The 22,235-nt window shown below is 38.0% G+C and overlaps 1 non-coding gene across 1 annotated transcript; it reads right to left on the bottom strand.

Moving 5' to 3' along the window:
- Nucleotides 1-980: 980 nt before the first annotated feature.
- On the bottom strand, nucleotides 981-1,087 carry LOC147940134 (small nucleolar RNA R71). The gene has a single exon (XR_015564846.1). It is a non-coding gene; the product is annotated as a small nucleolar RNA R71 (small nucleolar RNA).
- Nucleotides 1,088-22,235: the final 21,148 nt, after the last annotated feature.

Here is a 22,235-nt window from a genome sequence, read left to right as displayed (position 1 = left end):
TATACAAGCAAGCATTAAGCAATATGTCAAGAATCAAACAAGACTTCTAATCTCTTAGCAAGCCTAATGATAATCTCTAGATCTAGCCTTATCTATGCACCTTAGACATTGGTGTGATGCTAAGAAGCTTGAGATCAAACCCTACCCTCTCAGTTATAGGATCAACATTAAGAACATCTAGCCTAGAAGAGATCTACAACAATCAAGCTTGACCAAATCAAATAACCACAACATCCATCCAGCCTAAACCATCCCTAAGAGCTAAGGAAACTACTCACAATCACACATGATGAACAACAAAGTCATAAACCCAGAAAAACACGAAACTTGCATGATTAGAAAGATAAAACAGAGATTTACAATATTGGAGAAGGAATCAAACTCGAATTCTTCATACTCGACCATCCACTCGAGCCTGCGCTCGACCGAGTACATGTCCGAGTCTGTACTCGAATTTGTTGATGCAAACAAGATCCAAGGGTCATCACAATCTTCAGAGACTCCTTGATCACATCAACCAACCACCAAGGGACCTGAGACAGCAGAGAACAAGAATCAATCAGGAACAAGAACAACAAGTGCTAATGGAGCAACAAGATCAACAAGCTCCAAGGGCAAGGAACATTGGTGCCGGGGATGCACCTAACACACACAACCAAAGAGCTGGTATTGTGCCTCCTGCTGTGGCCAATAATAATTATGAGATCAAGAGTGGATTGATCTCCATGATACAAGCCAACAAATTTCATGGGTTGCCAATGAAGGATCCTCTAGATCACCTTGATGAGTTTGACAGAATATGTGGACTCACAAAAATCAATGGAGTGAGTGAAGATGGTTTCAAGTTAAGGCTATTCCCATTTTCCCTTGGAGACAAAACTCATCTATGGGAGAAGACTCTTCCTAGTGGAGCAATAACCACATGGGATGCTTGCAAAAAAGCTTTTCTGGCCAAGTTCTTCTCCAATGCAAGAACTGCTAGGTTGAGGAATGAAATCTCAAGTTTTGCACAGAGAAATAATGAAAGCTTTTGTGAGGCATGGGAGAGATTTAAAGGATTCCATACTCGGTGTCCCCACCATTGATTCAGCAATGAGTCTTTGCTCAGCACTTTGTACAGAGGAATTCTACCCAAGATTAGAATGCTACTTGATACAACCTCCAATGGAAACTTTCTCAACAAGAATGTGGAAGAAGGCTGGGAGTTGGTAGAGAATCTTGCTCAATCAGATGATAATTATAATGAAGATTATGATAGAACCATAAGGATCACCTCCACTGATCAAGAGGACAAATACAAGCAGGATTTAAAGATGGTCAATGAGAAGCTTGACAAGATTCTCCTAAGCCAATCAAAGACCATTCACTTCATTGGTGAAGAAGAAGCTCCAGTCCAAGAAGGAGATAGGGAGTTTGCTGAGTTGTGCTACATGTAAAACCAGGGAGGATTCAAAGGTTACAACCAAGGAGGATTCAAGAATAACAATCTCTCTTATAGGAGTAACAATGTGGCTAACCCACAAGATCAATTCTACCCTCCTCAACAGCCTCAACAGCCTCAACAGCAACAAAACTATATACCCAAGCAGCAACAACAGGTGTTCCAGCCCCAATTGTGTCCCCCACCAGGGTTTCAAACTAACCAAGGCCAAGAACAAGACTTAAGAGCTATGATGCAACAATTGTTGGTTGGGCAAGCCAATGGAAAGCTTGAGGAGGCTAAACAATTTGCTGAGTTGAATCAAAGGTTAACATCACAGTATAATGATCTCAATATGAAGTTTGAAGGTCTGAACTCAAGAGTGAAGTATATGGAGAGCAATATAACATCTATTTCAGCTCCAAAACCCACCCAACTCCCTGGAAAAGCTGTTCAAAATCCAAGGGAGTTCACAGCCAAAGCCATTAAAGTTTATGAGGAAACTGTCACTGAGGACAGTGAAGTCCAAGCTGGGGAGGATTCATCATTTGTTGAAGCCCAGAGTGAAGTATTTGTAAAGCAAACTAAATCCGGCAGTGAACTCGACCCACCACTCGAACACACACACGATCGAGTGGGTGATCAAGTGGCTGATCGAGCTGAAGTCTCTGAAGCTGATAAGCCCATTAAGTTCATTCCTCCTCCTTACAAGCCTCCACTACCATTCCCAGGGCGTTTCAAGGCACAGAAGCTTAAGGAACTAAGGGAGATCATTGAGAAAAAAGAAATGATGGCTTTGCAACAAGAGAAAGTGAAAGCTTTGAAGGAAGAAGTTGTGATTGAGAAAAAGGAAGTGATGGCCATAAAAGAGGTTATCATTGCTTACCAAGAAGAACAGAGAGGACCTGCCTTGGAACAGTATGATCCATATCCTCTCAATAAGGATTTTTTGCTTGAATTGTCAAAGAAGAAGGCTCATGCTCAGGATGAGAAGGATCTTGAGGACCTTGGAGGGGTTATCATCCCAATTAAATTTGAGGATCCAGGTCCATTCTATCTGCCTTGCTCACTTAGCTATCTTCACTACAACCAGTGTTTATGTGACTTGGGAGCAACTATCAGTGTGATGCCCTACTCTATAGCACAAAAGCTTGGGCACACTGACTTCAAGTCCACCAACCTTCACATATGCCTAGCTGATTGGTCAAACAAGGATGTGGTTGGTAAGCTGGAAAACATTCCAGTCAAGATAGGAAAGGCAAGAATTCATACAGATTTTGTGGTTCTAGAGATGGATAAGGAGCCTGAAGATCCTATCATTCTAGGGAGGCCGTTCTTAGCCACTGTTGGAGCTGTTATAGATGTTAAGGAAGGTCTTGTGACCTTGAACATTGCTGAGGGGATAACCATGAAGTTTAACATCTATAACCCAACCAACCTACCCACCATTGATGATCAACCTTTCACTATCAAGGACAAAGGAGGTCATGAAGTTTTAAGTGAAGTGGCAACTCCAAGGGCTAAGCTCTCTTTACAAGAGGAATCAATGGAAAAGCTCAAGGGTTCAGTTCAAAAGCTGACTGAATTGGTGAAGGATCTCCAAGTCAAGCTAAAAAAGAGGTCTTTGAGGAAGGCAAGACCAAGGCTCAAAATTAAGAAGAAATATGGTTTGTGTGTTAAGGGTGAAGTGATCAAGAATCAACTTCTCAGTGATCAAGAATCAACTTCTCAGTGATCAAGAGGTGCCAGGGAGGATTTCATCACCTCCTTGGTATCTAAACCAAGCCTGAAAAGGCATCAAAAGTCAAGCTTAGTGACTCTAAACAAGCTCATTAGGGAGGAAGTCCCTAAGGTCATTGTACATATGCATTATTTTCCTTGTAATTTTGATTTGTTTTCTTTTATGTTTGTGTTGGGCAGGCTTTTCAAAGAAAGTGTAGATGGGTATGGAGAGATTTGGACTTGGGAAAATAGGCTCGCAAGCCCACTCGACCAGCCCACGAGAGGTACTCGACCGAGCTGACAAGCAACCAAGGCCCACTCGATTCCCATTTCTCTTTAATGATCGAGTGGAGGGAGAAAAAGAAGAAAAATTTTGAAATTTCAAAATTTAGTCAAAGAGCTCAACCACTTGCAGTCGAGTGTGGGGTCCAGTGGCAGCAAAAAGCAGGTCAAAGATTCCCATTTCAAATTTGAATGGTATAGACGCTCCACCCTTGTCTCCTTGTCCCCTTAGCTTCTTTAAATAGAGTTTGATTCGATCATGTATCTCTCACACTCTCTCATTGCTTAAAACAAGTTAAAATCAAGTTTAAAATCTCTCTCAAAGTTCATCTTTTTGCTCAAGCTTAGCTCTTTTAGTTTTTGGGTCACTAACCTATTAACTTTAAGCTTTGAGTCTATTCCTTTCAGTTCTATTCGAAAATGTCTTCAAAAATTACTAGGAAGTCTCAACAAGCGGCTGAAAGCTCCCTGGATCGTCGTGATGCTCGCCTTGTTTCAAAAGGAGAAGCTGGAAGAACCACTCGACCAACCACTCGAGCAGCTGAGGAGGACCCTGAGCGAACTGAGAGTGAATAAGAGATGGATTTACCTCTTAGGGAGCACATAAGGAGACACAAGGCTAAGGGGAAGAGGCCAGCGGTTGAACAAGAGGAGGTTGAAAGTGAGAGTGAAGAAGAAGATGAAGAAGAAGAGGGAGAAGATGATGGTGAAGCAGAATCTTGTGGTTTGACTAAGAGGTAGCTTTATGAAGCCTTCTTGAGGATGCAGTTCTTGGGGTCTAGATACCCTCACAAGGAAACCATGGAAAAGCTAGGCATTGATGAAGATGTAGAATATCTCTTTGAGAAGTGCAGCCTAACCAAGTTTATGGGGCTTTGCATGGAGGGGTATAAAGAAGAAAGTTGTGAGTTTCTAGCCACAGTCAAGATGCATTGCTATTCAAGGAAGGACAAGGAGTTTGGACCTGGTCATGTTGCTTTCACTATCAAGGGGAAGAAGTATGAGCTTTCATTGAAGAAGATAGCTAACATCTTGGGCTTTGAAGTTGGTAGTGAGAGGAGCATGGAGATACCAAGAGAAGAGCTCTATGCCATTTGGGAAACCATTGGTGACAATGTCAATTACTCATCTTCAAAGACCAAGAGTTCCAAGATAAGGAGCCTAGTCCTAAGGTACTTCCACAAGGCCTTAGCAAACACCTTCTTTGCTAGGAAAGAAACTGGAAACTTGAATGAAGATGATTGATGTGGCACTTAATAGTATAATTCTTGAAGCAAGGGATGGAAGCATCATCCTTGGGAGCAAAGAAGGCACTGATCTTGCAATGGTGCTCATTGACCACATGATCTACTTGAGAAGTTGGGTAGGAAAGCTACAAAACAAAGGTTCAAGAGGGGCCCTAACCATTGGAGGCATCATTACTCCAATACTACAAGCTGCTAAGGTCCCACTTAGAGGAGAGAAGGTCTTGCCAAGATGGATAGATGCAAACTACCTCACCTCCACTCTCATACTAGCTAAGGAGATGCATCAAGGAAATCACATTTTCAACTTTGAGCTTCCAACAATTGGGAAAAGACAACTTGTCCTACCCAATCAACAGCTCACCACCATACAAGAAGGAGCAAACATTGACTTTTGGCCAGCTGAGGAGCACTTCTTTGATGGGACAGCTCAAGTTAGAGTTGATGAAGCTGGAGATGTACAAATGACTGATGGGGAGAAGCAGTTTTACTTTGAGGATTATGAACCTAACCCAAGAGATAGTAGAGGAGTGAGAGAAACTAGCAAGAGATTGACACTCCTAAAAAAGTGGAACAAATGGCATGGGAAGAAATTTGAGAAGCTAAAGAAGAAGGTGGACAATATGGCCAAGTCAATCAAGTGTTTAAAGAAGGAGATTGCTGAGTTGAAGAGTGGGAATTCTTCACCAACACCATCTAGCCCTTTGAGGAGGTGTAGCTCAACTAGAGCACTTTCAAGAGCTGAGAACCCTGTGGAACCAGCTAGAGCTTCAATGTACGAGCCAATTCAGAGGAAGAGAAGTGCAAGTAGCCGAGAACAACCATTTGCGAGGCACTCGACCGGTTCACTCGAGCACCCACTCGACCGAGCACCCCAGAGGCACTCGACCGAGTCCCAACCCAGAACTTCTCATGGCTTCCCAGTTCCAGTAGCATTTCCAGGCTATCCAAGTTACCCACCCATCCCAACTCAGTACTTCATGGATCCAGCACTCATGCAGCAGTTCTACCAGCAGCAAGGTCAACATTTTGGGACTCGTAGTCCAACTCGACCCCCCCCCCACTCGATCGAGTGCCAGTCGATTGCCATCGTCGAGTTGCCTCCATCTCCCCCTCAAAGTCACCAACCAGACCTCAACTACACTTATGAGAGCATGAATGAGGATGTGGACAGCTTCTTCCAGAATCCATGAGGTACCACTATCACCTTCCTTGTAAATACCATTGCATTTGATGTTGTGTTTTGTTTTTAGTCTTGAATCCTCTAACAAATTTCTTTCACACAGAGGACTGTGTGATTTAAGTTTGGGGGAGGGTTTGAGATAGTATTTGATGTTGTGTTTTGTTTTCTTATTTCAAATTTTTAGCATCATTATGTTAGTATTTGCATAGCATCTAAGGCATAGAAAAACCCTAAAAATTTGAAAAATTTGCAAAAATATTTATAAAAAGAGTGTTCATGTAGTTTGCATTGCATAATAGCATCTTGTTTAACATGTTTCATTTAGGACTGTTAATTATTTGCATTAGGGATCTATGATGAGATTTACCTTGTTAGCTTGTTTAATTCACTAAACTAGGATCAATGCCCAAGTTAATAGTACTTTGATGCTAGTTGAGTAGTTAGAATCATAAGATTGAACCAAGCCTTGAATTCATGCATTGCATTTGGTCTAAATTGAAGCATGTTGTGATTTGATGCCATTTCCTATTTATAAGAACCTAATATTGACTTGTAATTATCAGTTTGTGCATTGCTTTAAACTCATGGATACCATATACATATTTGGATCATCTTTCTCCTTTTTACCACTCTTGTTGATCCAAGTAGCTGATTGAATCATTAAAATCAGTTTCCAATACCCTTAACCAACCCTTCTTTCAAGGCATGTTTATTCTTGAGTGTGTAAGACCTATTTTGGGATTGAGCTTGGTAGAAAGTGTTAGGTTTGAAGTGACAAGAATATTGCTTTGTGTAGTTCTAGTTTGCAATTTCCAAACTAGATAGGACTAGGTGGTTTAATTGTTGGGTTTGGGACTTGGCTGTTGTGAAAAAGAAAAGAAGAAAAAAAAAAAAAAAGAAAGAAAGAAAGAAAAGGTTAAAGTCGTTAGGAGGGAATGTGTTTAAGTAAAGTTCTAGTGAAAGAATGGGAAGTATAAGATTTGTGAAAAAATGGTTCTAGTCAAAGAAAAGAAAGAAAGAAAAGAGGAGTATAGCAAAATGCTTTTATGTCTTAAGAAATAAGAAGAAAAGGGAACCATAGCAATAAGAAAGAAAGCCCCATTCCACTAGTTGATTCAAATAAGAAACCTCTCCTAAGGCTTGAAAACAAAAGAGAAAAGGGTATTTGAGAAGAGAAGAAGATAAAGGGTAGAACTAGGATCATTTAGGTTTAGAATGATAGGATCAAACACTTGGGTTACTTTTGGGTAGACAAGGTTTTGTTCTTGTATGTGTCTAAGTGTTCTTACCTTTAGCATTCTTCTAAAGCTCAATCCATTTTTTATGAGAGAACCTTGATATTGATAAGCCCCACTCTAAACAGAGACTATCATTGTCTCTAAACCTTTATTTCCAAGCCAAATGAGTTTAAAGCAATGGATAAGATTGATCCATGTTCTTGATTAAATTAATGTTAATGGAAATGGTTGATTTGAATGCATGTGGACATCTAAGGCTCAAATCAGTAAAGGTCATGATAGGTTTGTCTAAAATCTTTAAGTACCGCTCATTCAACTTGCATCATAGTACTAGTAACTTGGACATTGATTCTAGCTGGTTTATTTGCAAGCTTGAGGAGCTGAGATCCCACTTTCAACCCTCACCTACCTTCTTATGTCTTGCTTATTTGCTTGAGGGCAAACAAAGACTAAGTTTGGGGGTGTTGATGTTCATATATTTTACCCTGTTTTCCCTTAATATATTCACATCTTTTGCATCCTTTGCTATCCTTTTTGACCATTATTGCATAGTTTTAGGATTGTTCTTGCATTAGAGTGTAGTTGCATTGCATTTGCATCTTTTCTTGCATAAACAGGTGATTTTGGAGCCTAAGGAGCATGGAAGCAATGTTGAGGAGAAGTGAAGCAATCATGAGGAGAAAGCAAAGGAGTTAAGGCTGGAGAACCAAGGTCCGGAGTCCCACTCGACTGCCCACTCGACCAGACACTCGACCGTGTGCTGAGAGAGACTCGACCGAGAGGAAGGAGCACAAGAAAACCCAACTCAACCGGTCGCTCGACTGAGCACCGGGTCAAGTTGGCCGAGCCGCCTGGCTATTTTGTCTTTTAGCATTTTTAGGGCTTCCCCTCCTTTTTCCTATTTAAGGACCTTGTACGCTGCAACCACCAGGGGCAGCTTTTTATATATTCTCAAACCTAGTATTTTACCCCTTTTGGAAATTTATGCTTTTTGCACTTTTATTTTCTTAGATCTTGTACCTCTTTTGAAGGAAAAAACACAAGTTTCTTCATACTTGTTTGTTTCATAACTTTCAAAGTATCAAGAATTCGAGTTTGATTCCTTCTCCAATATTGTAGATCTCTGTTTTATCTTTCTAATCATGCAAGTTTCGTGTTTTTCTGGGTTTATGACTTTGCTGTTCATCATGTGTGATTGTGAGTAGTTTCCTTAGCTCTTAGGGATGGTTTAGGCTGGATGGATGTTGTGGTTATTTGATTTGGTCAAGCTTGATTGTTGTAGATCTCTTCTAGGCTAGATGTTCTTAATGCTGATCCTATAACTGAGAGGGTAGGGTTTGATCTCAAGCTTCTTAGCATCACACCAATGTCTAAGGCTAGATCTAGAGATTATCATTAGGCTTGCTAAGAGATTAGAAGTCTTGTTTGATTCTTGACATATTGTTTAATGCTTGCTTGTATAGATTCTTTACTTTGTGAGAACAAGTCTAGAAATATATGAGCTTGATTGTTTTTGCCATGAGAGTGGATTAACATGTTCTTAGAGATTAATGTCTCGAGATTAGCTCATGTTGATTGAGGTTTGTTGATCAAGTTAGATGACCACAATCTAAGTTCAGCCCATGAATCCATCCCTAAGACCTTCCTTGTCTATTGATTTCTTAGTCTAAATCCTGTTGTTTGATCGTTGTTTGATTTACTTTTCTCTTGCTCTGTTTTGTATGCATTGCTCTATTTTACGTTTTTGTCCAGATCGACCCTGCACTCGATCGAGTGCTTGCTCGAGTTCATTCCCAGAACTCTTGTTTATGATTTGTGTCTGTCCTGTCTTGTTTCTTATTTCATTCTAGTTGCATTTCTGTTGCATTCATTTAAGTTTCTTGTTCATTACTTTCCTTGCATTAGTTCATTACCTGCATTACTATAGTTTGATCTCTTTTCTAGTTTCATTATTGCCATAATCATTCTGTTCCATTACATTTAGTATCTTGTCGATTCAGCTTTTACATTCTGCAATAGGTTGTTAGTGACAAACACCCTCTATAATTGGCTTAACTTAGACAAGTATTGCACACCTTGATTGCTTGCATTCACTCATTTAGGATTGATACCTCTTATACTACAATTGCATAAGGGGAATTGATACACACTGCTTTCACCATTGTTCATCATCATCATCACCTCATTCATTCACATTCCATTTCACACACACACAAGAAGGAACTCGTTTCAATCTCAATGTGAATCAAAGGAGGCACCAGGGTACATACAATCTCATGTATCCACCGAGAAACAATAACATAAGTTGGTTGATTTGTTGTTCAGCTCAAAACAATATTGATATGATAATGTGATAATGTTTCTTTCTTTGGTTGGCTTCAGTACCTCGGGCTGAATCTGTGGGACTATGAAGGCATGAAGCTCCCTAATCATGTTGATATCAGCCATTTCGTCTCTAGCGTACGACACCACCGACTTAGTCGTGGCTATAAATGTTTGCATAATATAATTTCTATTGTAAGTCTCAAACCTTCTAGAATATCTACGGTGGTTTTTTTTTTTGGACAAAATCCTAGCTCTACCCAATAAATATATTAACAAAACTTTTCAAATTTTTTCTCTCTTAACCGGTGAACATCCACTTCCTCGACCCAATAACTTACTTGCCAACAACCTCTAGAGAAGGATTTGGGAGAAATATAGGTAATTTTTCAAAAAAAATTACGAAGAAGAATGTAAGGAATCTTTAAGTTTTTTTTTTTAAATAAATAGTTTCTAACATAAAAGTTTGAGATAATTGGCCCATTTCCTAATTTTTTTCTTGATCGGCTAGGTATTAATAGGCCTACCAACCCTAACTATATATGGCTTCTCAAGATAGAAATCTTGATCTACTGTTCCTCAGCCGTCTTTATTTCACTAAAAAAGAAAGCATGATGATGATGATGATGATGATCATGAATCTTAATGTGAATCGAAGGAGGCACTGGGGTACGTAAAATCTCATGTATCCACCAAAAAACAATAACTTAAGTTGGTTAATTTGTTGTTCAGCTCAAAACAATATTGATATGATAATGTGATAATGTTTCTTTCTTTTGTTGGCTTCAGTACCTCGGGCTGGATCTGTTGGACTATGAAGGCATGAAGCTCCCTAATCATGCTGACTTCGGTCGTTTCGTCTCTAGCGTACGACACCACCGACTTAGTCGTGGCTATGAAGGTTTGCATACTATCATTCATGTTGTAAGTCTCAAACCTTCTAGAATATCTCCGGTGGTTTTATCTTTTTTCTTGGGACAAAATCCTTGCTTTTACCTACTTCAAATCTTCTTCTCTTTATAAAAGGAACCACCTGCCCTTGTTAATTTTTCATATTTGTAGACTTCTCTCCTAAGAAAAAAAAAACTTCTTCTCCAAAAGAAATGGTTTCTAATTAGGTTTCTCATCCTTTTTATTTTTATTTTTGTTTAACCAATCCTTTCTCATCCTAAGATAAATATATTAACAAAAATTTTCAAATTTTGTCTATCTTAACCGATGAACATCCAATTCCTCTACCCAATAACTTACTTGCCAACAACCTCTAGAGAAGGATTTGGGAGAAAGATAGGTCATCATTCAAATTTTTATACGAAGAAGAATGTAAGGAATCTTTAAGTTTTTTTTTTTTAAATAAATAGTTTTCTAACATAAAAGTTTGATATAATTGGCCCATTTCCTAATTTTTTTCTTGATCGGCTAGGTATTAATAGGCCTACCAACCCTAACTATATATGGCTTCTCAAGATAGAAATCTCGATCTACTGTTCCTCAGCCGTCTTTATTTCACTAAAAAAGAAAGCATGATGATGATGATGATGATGATGATGATCATGATCATGAATCCTAATGTGAATCGAAGGAGGCACTGGGGTACGTAAAATCTCATGTATCCACCAAGAAACAATAACTTAAGTTTGTTAATTTGTTGTTCAGCTCAAAACAATATTGATATGATAATGTGATAATGTTTCTTTCTTTTGTTGGCTTCAGTACCTCGGGCTGGATCTGTTGGACTATGAAGGCATGAAGCTCCCTAATCATGCTGACTTCGGTCGTTTCGTCTCTAGCGTACGACACCACCGACTTAGTCGTGGCTATGAAGGTTTGCATACTATCATTCATGTTGTAAGTCTCAAACCTTCTAGAATATCTCCGGTGGTTTTATCTTTTTTCTTGGGACAAAATCCTTGCTTTTACCTACTTCAAATCTTCTTCTCTTTATAAAAGGAATCACCTCCCCTTGTTAATTTTTCATATTTGTAGACTTCTCTCCTAAGAAAAAAAAACTTCTTCTCCAAAAGAAATGGTTTCTAATTAGGTTTCTCATCCTTTTTATTTTTATTTTTGTTTAACCAATCCTTTCTCATCCTAAGATAAATATATTAACAAAACTTTTCAAATTTTGTCTATCTTAACCGATGAACATCCAATTCCTCTACCCAATAACTTACTTGCCAACAACCTCTAGAGAAGGATTTGGGAGAAAGATAGGTCATCATTCAAATTTTTATACGAAGAAGAATGTAAGGAATCTTTAAGTTTTTTTTTTTAAATAAATAGTTTTCTAACATAAAAGTTTGATATAATTGGCCCATTTCCTAATTTTTTTCTTGATCGGCTAGGTATTAATAGGCCTACCAACCCTAACTATATATGGCTTCTCAAGATAGAAATCTCGATCTACTGTTCCTCAGCCGTCTTTATTTCACTAAAAAAGAAAGCATGATGATGATGATGATGATGATGATGATGATGATGATGATGATCATGAATCTTAATGTGAATCGAAGGAGGCACTGGGGTACGTAAAATCTCAGGTAATTTTTCAAATTTTTTTACGAAGAAGAATGTAAGGAATCTTTAAGTTTTTTTTTTTTTTAAATAAATAGTTTTCTAACACAAAATTTTGATATAATTGGCCCATTTCCTAATTTTTTTTCTTGATGGGCTAGGTATTAATAGGCCTACCAACCCTAACAATATATGGCTTTTCAAGATAGAAATCTTGATCTACTGTTCCTCAGCCGTCTTCATTTCACTAAAAAGAGCATCATGATGTTGATGATGATGATGATGATGATGATGATGATGATGATGAATCGCAATGTGAAAGGAGGCACCGAGGTAACCACAATCTCATGTATCCACCGAGAAACTATAGCGTAAGTTGGTTAATTAGGGTTCTCATGCTTTTTATTTTTATATTATTTTAACAAAACCTTTCTCATCAAACTTTTATGTTAGAAAACTATTTTTTTTTTTTTTTTAAACTTAAAGATTCCTTACATTCTTTTTCTCCAAAAGAAATGGTTTCTAATTAGGGTTCTCATGCTTTTTATTTTTATTTTTGTCTAACAAAACATTTCTCATCCTAAGATAAATATATTAACAAAACTTTTCAATTTTTTTCTCTCTTAACCGGTGAACATCCACTTCCTCTATTCAGTAACTTACTTGCCAACAATCTCTAGAGAAGGATTTGGGAGAAAGATAGGTCATCATTCATTTTTTTTTACGAAGAAGCATGTAAGGAATCTTTAAGTTTTTTAAAAAGTATAAAATAAACAGTTTTCTAACATAAAAGTTTGATATAAATGGCCAATTTCCTAATTTTTTTTCTTGATGGGCCAGGTATTAATAGGCCTGGCAACCCTAACTATATATGGCTTCTCAATATAGAAATCTCGATCTACTGTTCCTCCGCCGTGTTCATTTCACTAAAAAAGAAAGCACGAGGATGATGATGATGATGATGAATCTTAATGTGAATTGAATGAGGCATCGGGGTATATACAATCGCATTTATCCACTGAGAAACAATAACGTAAGTTGGTTAATTTGTTGTTCCGCTCAAAACAATATTGATATGATAATGTGATAATGTTTCTTTCTTTGGTTGGCTTCACTACCTCGGGCTGGATCTGTGGGACTATGAAGGCACGAAGCTCCCTAATCAAGCTGACTTCGACCGTATCGTCTCTAGCGTACGACACCACCGACTTAGTCGTGGCTATGAAGGTTTGCATACTATCATTCCTGTTGTAAGTCTCAAACCTTCTAGAATATCTCCGGTGGTTTTTTCTTTTTCTTTTGGGACAAAATCCTAGCTCTTATCTACTTCAAATCTTCTTCTCTTTATAAAAAGAACCACCTCCACTTGTTAATTTTTCATATTTGTAGACTTCTCTCCTAAGAAGGAAAAAAAAACTTCTCGAAAAGAATTGGTTTCTAATTAGGTTACTCATGCTTTTTATTTTATTTTTGTTTAACAAAACCTTTCTCATCCTAAGATAAATATATTAACAAAACTTTTCTAATTTTTTCTCTCCTAACTGGTGAACATCCACTTCCTCCACCCAATAACTTACTTGCCAACAATCTCTAGAGAATGATTTGGGAGAAAGATACGTCATCATTCAAATTTTTTACGAAGAAGAATGTAAGGAATCTTTAAGTTTAAAAAAAAATATAGTTTTCTAACATAAAAGTTTGAAATAATTGGCCCATTTCCTAATTTCTTTTTCTTGATGGGCTAGATATTAATGGGCCTGCCAATCCTAACTATATAATGCTTCTCAAGATGAAAATTTTGATCTATTGTTCCTCTGTTGTCTTCATTTCATTAAAAAAGAAAGCATGATAATGATGATGATGATGATGATGATGATGATGAATCTCAATAAGAATCAAAGAAGGCACCGGGGTACATACAATCTCTTGTATCCACCGAGAAACAAAAACGTAAGTTGGTTAATTTGTTGTTCTCAAAACAATATTAATATGATAATATGATAATGTTTCTTTCTTTGGTTGGCTTCAGTACCTCGGGCTGGATCTGTGAAACAATGAAGGCATGAAGCTCCCTAATCATGCTGACTTCGGTCGTTTCGTCTCTAGCGTACGACACCACCGACTTAGTCGTGGCTATGAAGGTTTGCATACTATCATTCATGTTGTAAGTCTCAAACCTTCTAAAATATATCCGGTGGTTTTTTCTTTTTCTTATGGGACAAAATCCTAGCTTTTACCTACTTCAAATCTTCTTCTCTTTATAAAAAGAACCACCTCCCCTTGTTAATTTTTCATATTTGTAGACTTCTCTCCTAAGAAGAAAAAAAAAAACTTCTTCTCCAAAAGAAATGGTTTCTAATTAGGTTTCTCATCCTTTTTATTTTTATTTTTGTTTAACAAAACCTTTCTCATCCTAAGATAAATATATTAACAAAACTTTTCAATTTTTTCTCTCTTAACTGGTGAACATCCATTTCCTTCACCCAATAACTTACTTGCAACCAATCTCTAGAGAAGGATTTGGGAGAAAGATATTTCATCATTCAAAATTTTTTACGAAGAAGAATTTAAGGAATTTTTACGTTTTAAAAAAAAAATAGTTTTCAAACATAAAAGTTTGATATAATTGGCCCATTTCCTAATTTTTTTTTCTTGATGGGCTAGGTATTAATAAGCCTAACAACCCTAACTATATATGGCTTCTCAAGATAGAATCGAAGGAGGCACCGAGGTACATACAATTTCATGTATCCACCGAGAAACAATAACGTAAGTTGGTTAATTTGTTGTTCAGCTCAAAACAATATTGATATGATAATGTGATAATGTTTCATTCTTTGGTTGGCTTCAGTACCTCGGGCTGGATCTGTGGGACTATGAAGGCATGAAGCTCCCTAATCATGCTGACTTCGGCCGTTTTGTCTCTAGCGTACGACACCACTGACTTAGTCGTGGCTATGAAGGTTTGCATACTATCATTCCTGTTGTAAGTCTCAAACCTTCTAGAATATCTCCGGTGGTTTTTTCTTTTTTCTTTTGGGACAAAATCCTAACTCTTATCTACTTCAAATCTTCTTCTCTTTACAAAAAGAACCACCTCCACTTGTTAATTTTTCGTATTTGTAGACTTCTCTCCTAAGAAGGAAAAAAAAAACTTCTTGAAAAGAATTGGTTTCTAATTAGGTTATTCATGCTTTTTATTTTATTTTTGTTTAACAAAACCTTTCTCATCCTAAGATAAATATATTAACAAAACTTTTCTAATTTTTTCTCTCCTAACTGGTGAACATCCACTTCCTCCACCCAATAACTTACTTGCCAACAATCTCTAGAGAATGATTTGGGAGAAAGATAGATCATCATTCAAATTTTTTTACGAAGAAGAATGTAAGGAATCTTTAAGTTTTAAAAAAAAATTGTTTTCTAACATAAAAGTTTGATATAATTGGCCCATTTCCTAATTTCTTTTTCTTGATGGGCTAGGTATTAATGGGCCTGCCAATCCTAACTATATAATGCTTCTCAAGATGAAAATTTTGATCTATTGTTCCTCTGTTGTCTTCATTTCATTAAAAAAGAAAGCATGATAATGATGATGATGATGATGATGATGATGATGAATCTCAATAAGAATCAAAGAAGGCACCGGGGTACATACAATCTCTTGTATCCACCGAGAAACAAAAACGTAAGTTGGTTAATTTGTTGTTCTCAAAACAATATTAATATGATAATATGATAATGTTTCTTTCTTTGGTTGGCTTCAGTACCTCGGGCTGGATCTGTGGAACAATGAAGGCATGAAGCTCCCTAATCATGCTGACTTCGGTCGTTTCGTCTCTAGCGTACAACACCACCGACTTAGTCGTGGCTATGAAGGTTTGCATACTATCATTCCTGTTGTAAGTCTCAAACCTTCTAAAATATATCCGGTGGTTTTTTCTTTTTCTTATGGGACAAAATCCTAGCTTTTACCTACTTCAAATCTTCTTCTCTTTATAAAAAGAACCACCTCCCCTTGTTAATTTTTCATATTTGTAGACTTCTCTCCTAAGAAGGAAAAAAAAAACTTCTTCTCCAAAAGAAATGGTTTCTAATTAGGTTTCTCATCCTTTTTATTTTTATTTTTGTTTAACAAAACCTTTCTCATCCTAAGATAAATATATTAACAAAACTTTTCTAATTTTTTCTCTCCTAACTGGTGAACATCCACTTCCTCCACCCAATAACTTACTTGCCAACAATCTCTAGAGAATGATTTGGGAGAAAGATAGATCATCATTCAAATTTGTTTACGAAGAAGAATGTAAGGAATCTTTAAGTTTTAAAAAAAAATTGTTTTCTAACATAAAAGTTTGATATAATTGGCCCATTTCCTAATTTCTTTTTCTTGATGGGCTAGGTATTAATGGGTCTGCCAATCCTAACTATATAATGCTTCTCAAGATGAAAATTTTGATCTATTGTTCCTCTGTTGTCTTCATTTCATTAAAAAAGAAAGCATGATAATGATGATGATGATGATGATGATGATGATGAATCTCAATAAGAATCAAAGAAGGCACCGGGGTACACACAATCTCTTGTATCCACCGAGAAACAAAAACGTAAGTTGGTTAATTTGTTGTTCTCAAAACAATATTAATATGATAATATGATAATGTTTCTTTCTTTGGTTGGCTTCAGTACCTCGGGCTGGATCTGTGGAACAATGAAGGCATGAAGCTCCCTAATCATGCTGACTTCGGTCGTTTCGTCTCTAGCGTACAACACCACCGACTTAGTCGTGGCTATGAAGGTTTGCATACTATCATTCCTGTTGTAAGTCTCAAACCTTCTAAAATATATCCGGTGGTTTTTTCTTTTTCTTATGGGACAAAATCCTAGCTTTTACCTACTTCAAATCTTCTTCTCTTTATAAAAAGAACCACCTCCCCTTGTTAATTTTTCATATTTGTAGACTTCTCTCCTAAGAAGGAAAAAAAAAACTTCTTCTCCAAAAGAAATGGTTTCTAATTAGGTTTCTCATCCTTTTTATTTTTATTTTTGTTTAACAAAACCTTTCTCATCCTAAGATAAATATATTAACAAAACTTTTCTAATTTTTTCTCTCCTAACTGGTGAACATCCACTTCCTCCACCCAATAACTTACTTGCCAACAATCTCTAGAGAATGATTTGGGAGAAAGATAGATCATCATTCAAATTTGTTTACGAAGAAGAATGTAAGGAATCTTTAAGTTTAAAAAAAAAATTGTTTTCTAACATAAAAGTTTGATATAATTGGCCCATTTCCTAATTTCTTTTTCTTGATGGGCTAGGTATTAATAGGCCTACCAACCCTAATTATATATGGCTTCTCAAGATAGAATCGAAGGAGGCACCGAGGTACATACAATCTCATGTATCCACCGAGAAACAATAACGTAAGTTGGTTAATTTGTTGTTCAGCTCAAAACAATATTGATATGATAATGTGATAATGTTTCTTTCTTTTGTTGGCTTCAGTACCTCGGGTTGGATCTGTGGGACTATGAAGGCATGAAGCTCCCTAATCATGCTGACTTCGGCCGTTTCGTCTCTAGCGTACGACACCACTGACTTAGTCGTGGCTATGAAGGTTTGCATACTATCATTCCTGTTGTCAGTCTCAAACCTTCTAAAATATATCCGGTGGTTTCTTCTTTTTCTTTTGGGACAAAATCCTAGCTTTTACCTACTTCAAATCTTCTTCTCTTTATAAAAGGAACCACCTCCCATTGTTAATTTTTTATATTTGTAGACTTCTCTCCTAAGAAAGAAAAAGAAAAACTTCTTCTCCAAAAGAAATGGTTTCTAATTAGGTTTCTCATCCTTTTTATTTTTATTTTTGTTTAACAAAACCTTTCTCATCCTAAGATAAATATATTAACAAAACTTTTCTAATTTTTTTCTCTCTTAACCGGTGATTATCCACTTCCTCCATTAAATAACTTACTTGTCAACAATCTCTAGAGAAGGATTTGAGAGAAAGATAGGTCATCATTCAAATTTTTTTACGAAGAAGAATGTAAGGAATCTTTAAGTTTTTTTTAAAAAAAGAATAAATAGTTTTCTAACATAAAAGTTTGATATAATTGGCCCATTTCCTAATTTTTTTTTTGATGGCTAGGTATTAATAGGCCTACCAACCCTAACTATATATTGCTTCTCAAGATAGAAATTTCTATCTACTGTTCCTCAGCCGTCTTCATTTCACTAAAAAAAAAAGCATGATGATGATGATGATGATGACGATAGTGATGATGATGAATCTCAATATGAATCGAAGGAGGCACCGGGGTACATACAATCTCATGTATCCACTGAGAAACAATAACGTAAGTTGGTTAATTTGTTGTTCAGCTGAAAACAATATTGATATGATAATGTGATAATGTTTCTTTATTTTGTTGGTTTCAGTACCTCGGGCTGGATCTGTGGGACTATGAAGGCATGAAGCTCCCTAATCATGCTGACGTCGGCCATTTCGTCTCTAGCGTACGACACCACCGACTTAGTCGTGGCTATGAAGGTTTGCATACTATCATTCCTGTTGTAAGTCTCAAACCTCCTAGAATATATCCGGTGGTTTTTTCTTTTTCTTTTGGGACAAAATCCTAGCTCTTACCTACTTCAAATCTTCTTCTCCTTATAAAAGGAACCACCTCCCCTTATTAATTTCTCATATTTTTAGACTTCTCTCTTAAGAAGGAAAAACAGAAAAAAAAAAACCAAACTTTTTCTCCAAAAGAACTGGTTTCTAATTAGGTTTCTCATCCTTTTCATTTTTATTTTTGTTTAACAAAATCAATAAGATAAAAAATGTAAAACGATACTAATATGATCATTTAGTAATCAAAAAAATATGTTTTATAAACTCATTAGTTTTCAAATTTTGTTGTGTTTTTTACTTATGAAATAAAAAATACTATATTACAACAAAAATTATATATGTTGTCAGTTATAATAATATTATACTAAAATTATATAAGATTACTTTGAACTTCATTATTTAGTGTTCCTTTCTTAATACTCATACATTCTCTGGTTTAACAAATTGGAAATTGCAAGCAAAACCATGGCCTCGATAGCTCGATCTGTTGGTGTGACACCCCGGTTTCAGAGACTTGCGGAGAGGTTTAAAAGTGAACTTATCTTTTCGGTCAAGGGTCCTGAGAGAACTCCACAGTTAAGTATGCTTATGCTAGAGTAGTCTTAGGATGGGTGACCTTCCGGGAAGTGACTGTCGACACTGTGTGAGGGAGGACAAAACACAGGAAAAGATCATGTGGTGATCTGTAGGGACGGTAACAAGTCTTTAAAACCTCCCGGACATAGCAAACCGACTGTCGGATTTAGATGGGCTCACGAACCTAGTGAGAGGACGTGAGGCCCATTAATTAAGGTGGGCCCATGGAGTGAGATTGGACATGGAGCCCACTAAGAGGTGGCGGCCGGGGAGTGTAACATCCGCAAACCAAAATTAGGGATTTTGGGGATGGGTGTCGATCGACACTAGGGTAGTGTCGATCGACACCAGCAATTTTTGGTTAAACAAATTTGTTTTAATTGTCATTTTGGGTCGGTTTGGTTTACGGAAACCTTATAACTTGAGTATTTAATGGAAAAAAAAATCGACCGAGGGTCGTGAGTTTTGGTTGTGAGTCGCCGTTCTAGAGATAAACCAGAGGGAGAAAGGTGTTATTGAGAGTTTGAAGGCTTTTGGAGAGATCCTTGGCTTGTTTGGGAGAGCTGTTGCTGTGGTGTGTAGATCTTGTGATATGAGCAAGGGAGAAGGCTTCTAAAGGTTGGATTCGTTGTTGTTGGTTCAGAACTTTCTGCAAAAGAGGTGAGTGCAGAACCATGGCTGATCTAAGCCTGAGGTCTCTTATGTTTTACTTGTGTGGTGTTGTTTTGGTGTTTTTCCTTGTTGGTTGTGATTGCTTTAAGGTCTCTAATGGTCCCTGTGATATTTGGATGAGTTCTGGATGGATTGGAGATGGATTGGAAGGGAGATTCGACGATCGAATTCGAGCATAAAGCGTCTGCAGGGTCAGTGTCGATCGACACCATGTTGTGGCCAGTGTCGATCGACACCTCTCTAGTGTCGGTCGACACCAACTTGTGTGTTGCGGTTTACTGGTTTATTCTGTTTTGTTTGTTGTTTGTTAACCATTAGAATCTCAGTTGCTTGTGTGTATAGCCTAGTAGATGGGAGGACTTCCCACTAATTATTTGTGATAATACTTATGCATCTCAATTGTTGTTTGTGGTGTGCAGGTATGTGATGTGGAATCATGGCGATGAGGAGGAGGATGATCTAGGGTCTTGTTTGTGTGATGTTAGTTATGTATGGTTATGTTATTGGAACCTTGGATAGAGTTATGTTAGTTGATGGATAGAATGGTTAGGGATGTTATGGTATTGATGATGTATTGGTTTTGTATTGTTGGTACGTTTCCGCTGCGTATAATGGTTATTACTGGTTTAATGATGAGTTGTGGTTTGGATTGGTTTAATTAACTAGTATGGGATACTTAATTTTATATTGTATTTATTATTAAAAAAAAAACGGGACAGGTTGTTTCAGTTTGGTATCAGAACCCTTACGGTTCTAGGATGGTTAAGTTGATGGTTTAGAGCGGTTTAGGAATTTATTTGGTTGCATTATTTTCCTTTTATTGGATGCATGTTGTTGTGTGATAGAAATTATTATGAGTAGTTAGTCAATTTGTTTGTGGTATGGAGTCCTAGTATCATCCTCTTCGATCCTTCAGTGAGATTCCACGGTAAGATGTGTGCTTTGTGTGCTTAGCCTTCTATTATGGGTAGTGCACATGGTTTGAGGAGGTGTTGTTGCTGGTCGTGGATGCGGACGTTGTCGTGGAAGTAGAGGCGATCGAGGTAGGGGCAGAGTCCCAACGGTTAGTGATAGCGTAGATCAAAGTGTGAAAGCTGAAGGTGTTGGCGAGTCGCAGGGCTTCCAGGAGGGGTCCCTGGAGGAGGCATTGACCTGGTGATGCTAGGGTTCCAGGTGTGGGAGTCCCAGCAGGTGGAGCCCCTGGAGGAGGCATTGACCTGGCGGGCTTGTTGACATAGCTGTTGGAGCGGATACCGAGAGTGGGTCTGGCTCAAGCTCAGGTGGTGCCACCAGTGGTGGCAGAGGAGCAGCACCCAGTGGTTGCGGATGTGAGAGCTCATGCTCGTTATGTGTCTATGCTGAGGGAGATGCATAACATTGATACTGCGCAGTTTTCGGGTGGTACGAATCCTACTGTTGTAGATGCGTGGAGGACGAGTGTGGAACGTAACTTCCAGACTCTGAGATATCCTGAAGAGTTTTGGGTGGACATAGGAGTCCACAATTGGATTGGTGATGCTCAGGTGTGGTGGAGATCAGTGGCTGCGAGGAGAGTGCAGAGGGAGATGACTTGGGCTGACTTCGTGGAGGAGTTCAACCACAAGTACTTTCCGAGAGAGGCTTTGGACCGGTTAGAGGTGCAGTTCCTTCAGTTATCTCAGGGGACACGGTCAATGCGGGAGCTGGACTTAGAGTTAAGTCAACTTCTGATGTATGGGGGTCGGGCGATGGAGTCTGAGGTGGCTCAGATCAGGAGGTTTATGAGGGCCCTTCGTGATGACTTTAGGGTTCACTGTAGGGGACGGAGTTATGCTACAAGGGCGGAGCTACTGGAGACCGCAGCTGAGATCGAGGAAGATCTGAGAGAGCAGATCGTGGCGGTTAACACAACAGTTCGGGCAGAGGAGACACTGGAGAAGATCGTTTCTGTCAAAGGCAGCAAGCCGGAACAAGGTTAAAAGAGGAAGCGGGAGGACACGTCGGTGACAAACTAAGGCGGTCAGGGATGCTATGGGTGCGGGAGCACGGATCATAGGTTGGCAAGCTGTCCCAAGAGGAGCGGAACGCAAGGGAATATTCGAGTGTGCTTTTACTGCAAGGAGGTGGGGCATATCAGGCCTCAATGTCTGAATTTGCAGCAGTTGAGAGTGGGAGGGGTGCACTGAAGGAGGGTCCGGGCACCAATCCCGGAGTTTAGATTCTTTCTGTTTTGTTGGTTTTTGTTAAGTTTTGTGTTTTGGAATTGTAAACGTTTGTTGCATTTGAGAATTTAATAAGATGATTAGTTCTATGGAATTTTGATGCGTAGTGGACGAATGTTTATGCAATTCGTGAAATGGAAAGTTTCCATAAATAGGAAGTTCCAGAAATGGAAATTTTCCTAAAATAGAAGTTTATATAAATGGAAATTTTCCCAAAGAGGAGAGTT

The sequence above is a fragment of the Camelina sativa genome, chromosome 8 (assembly GCF_030686135.1).
Source record: "Camelina sativa cultivar CO46 ecotype springtype chromosome 8, ASM3068613v1".
NCBI lineage: Eukaryota > Viridiplantae > Streptophyta > Magnoliopsida > Brassicales > Brassicaceae > Camelina > Camelina sativa.
The sequence above is the reverse complement of the archived record's forward strand: the minus strand, read 5'-3'. Positions and strand labels throughout refer to the sequence as shown.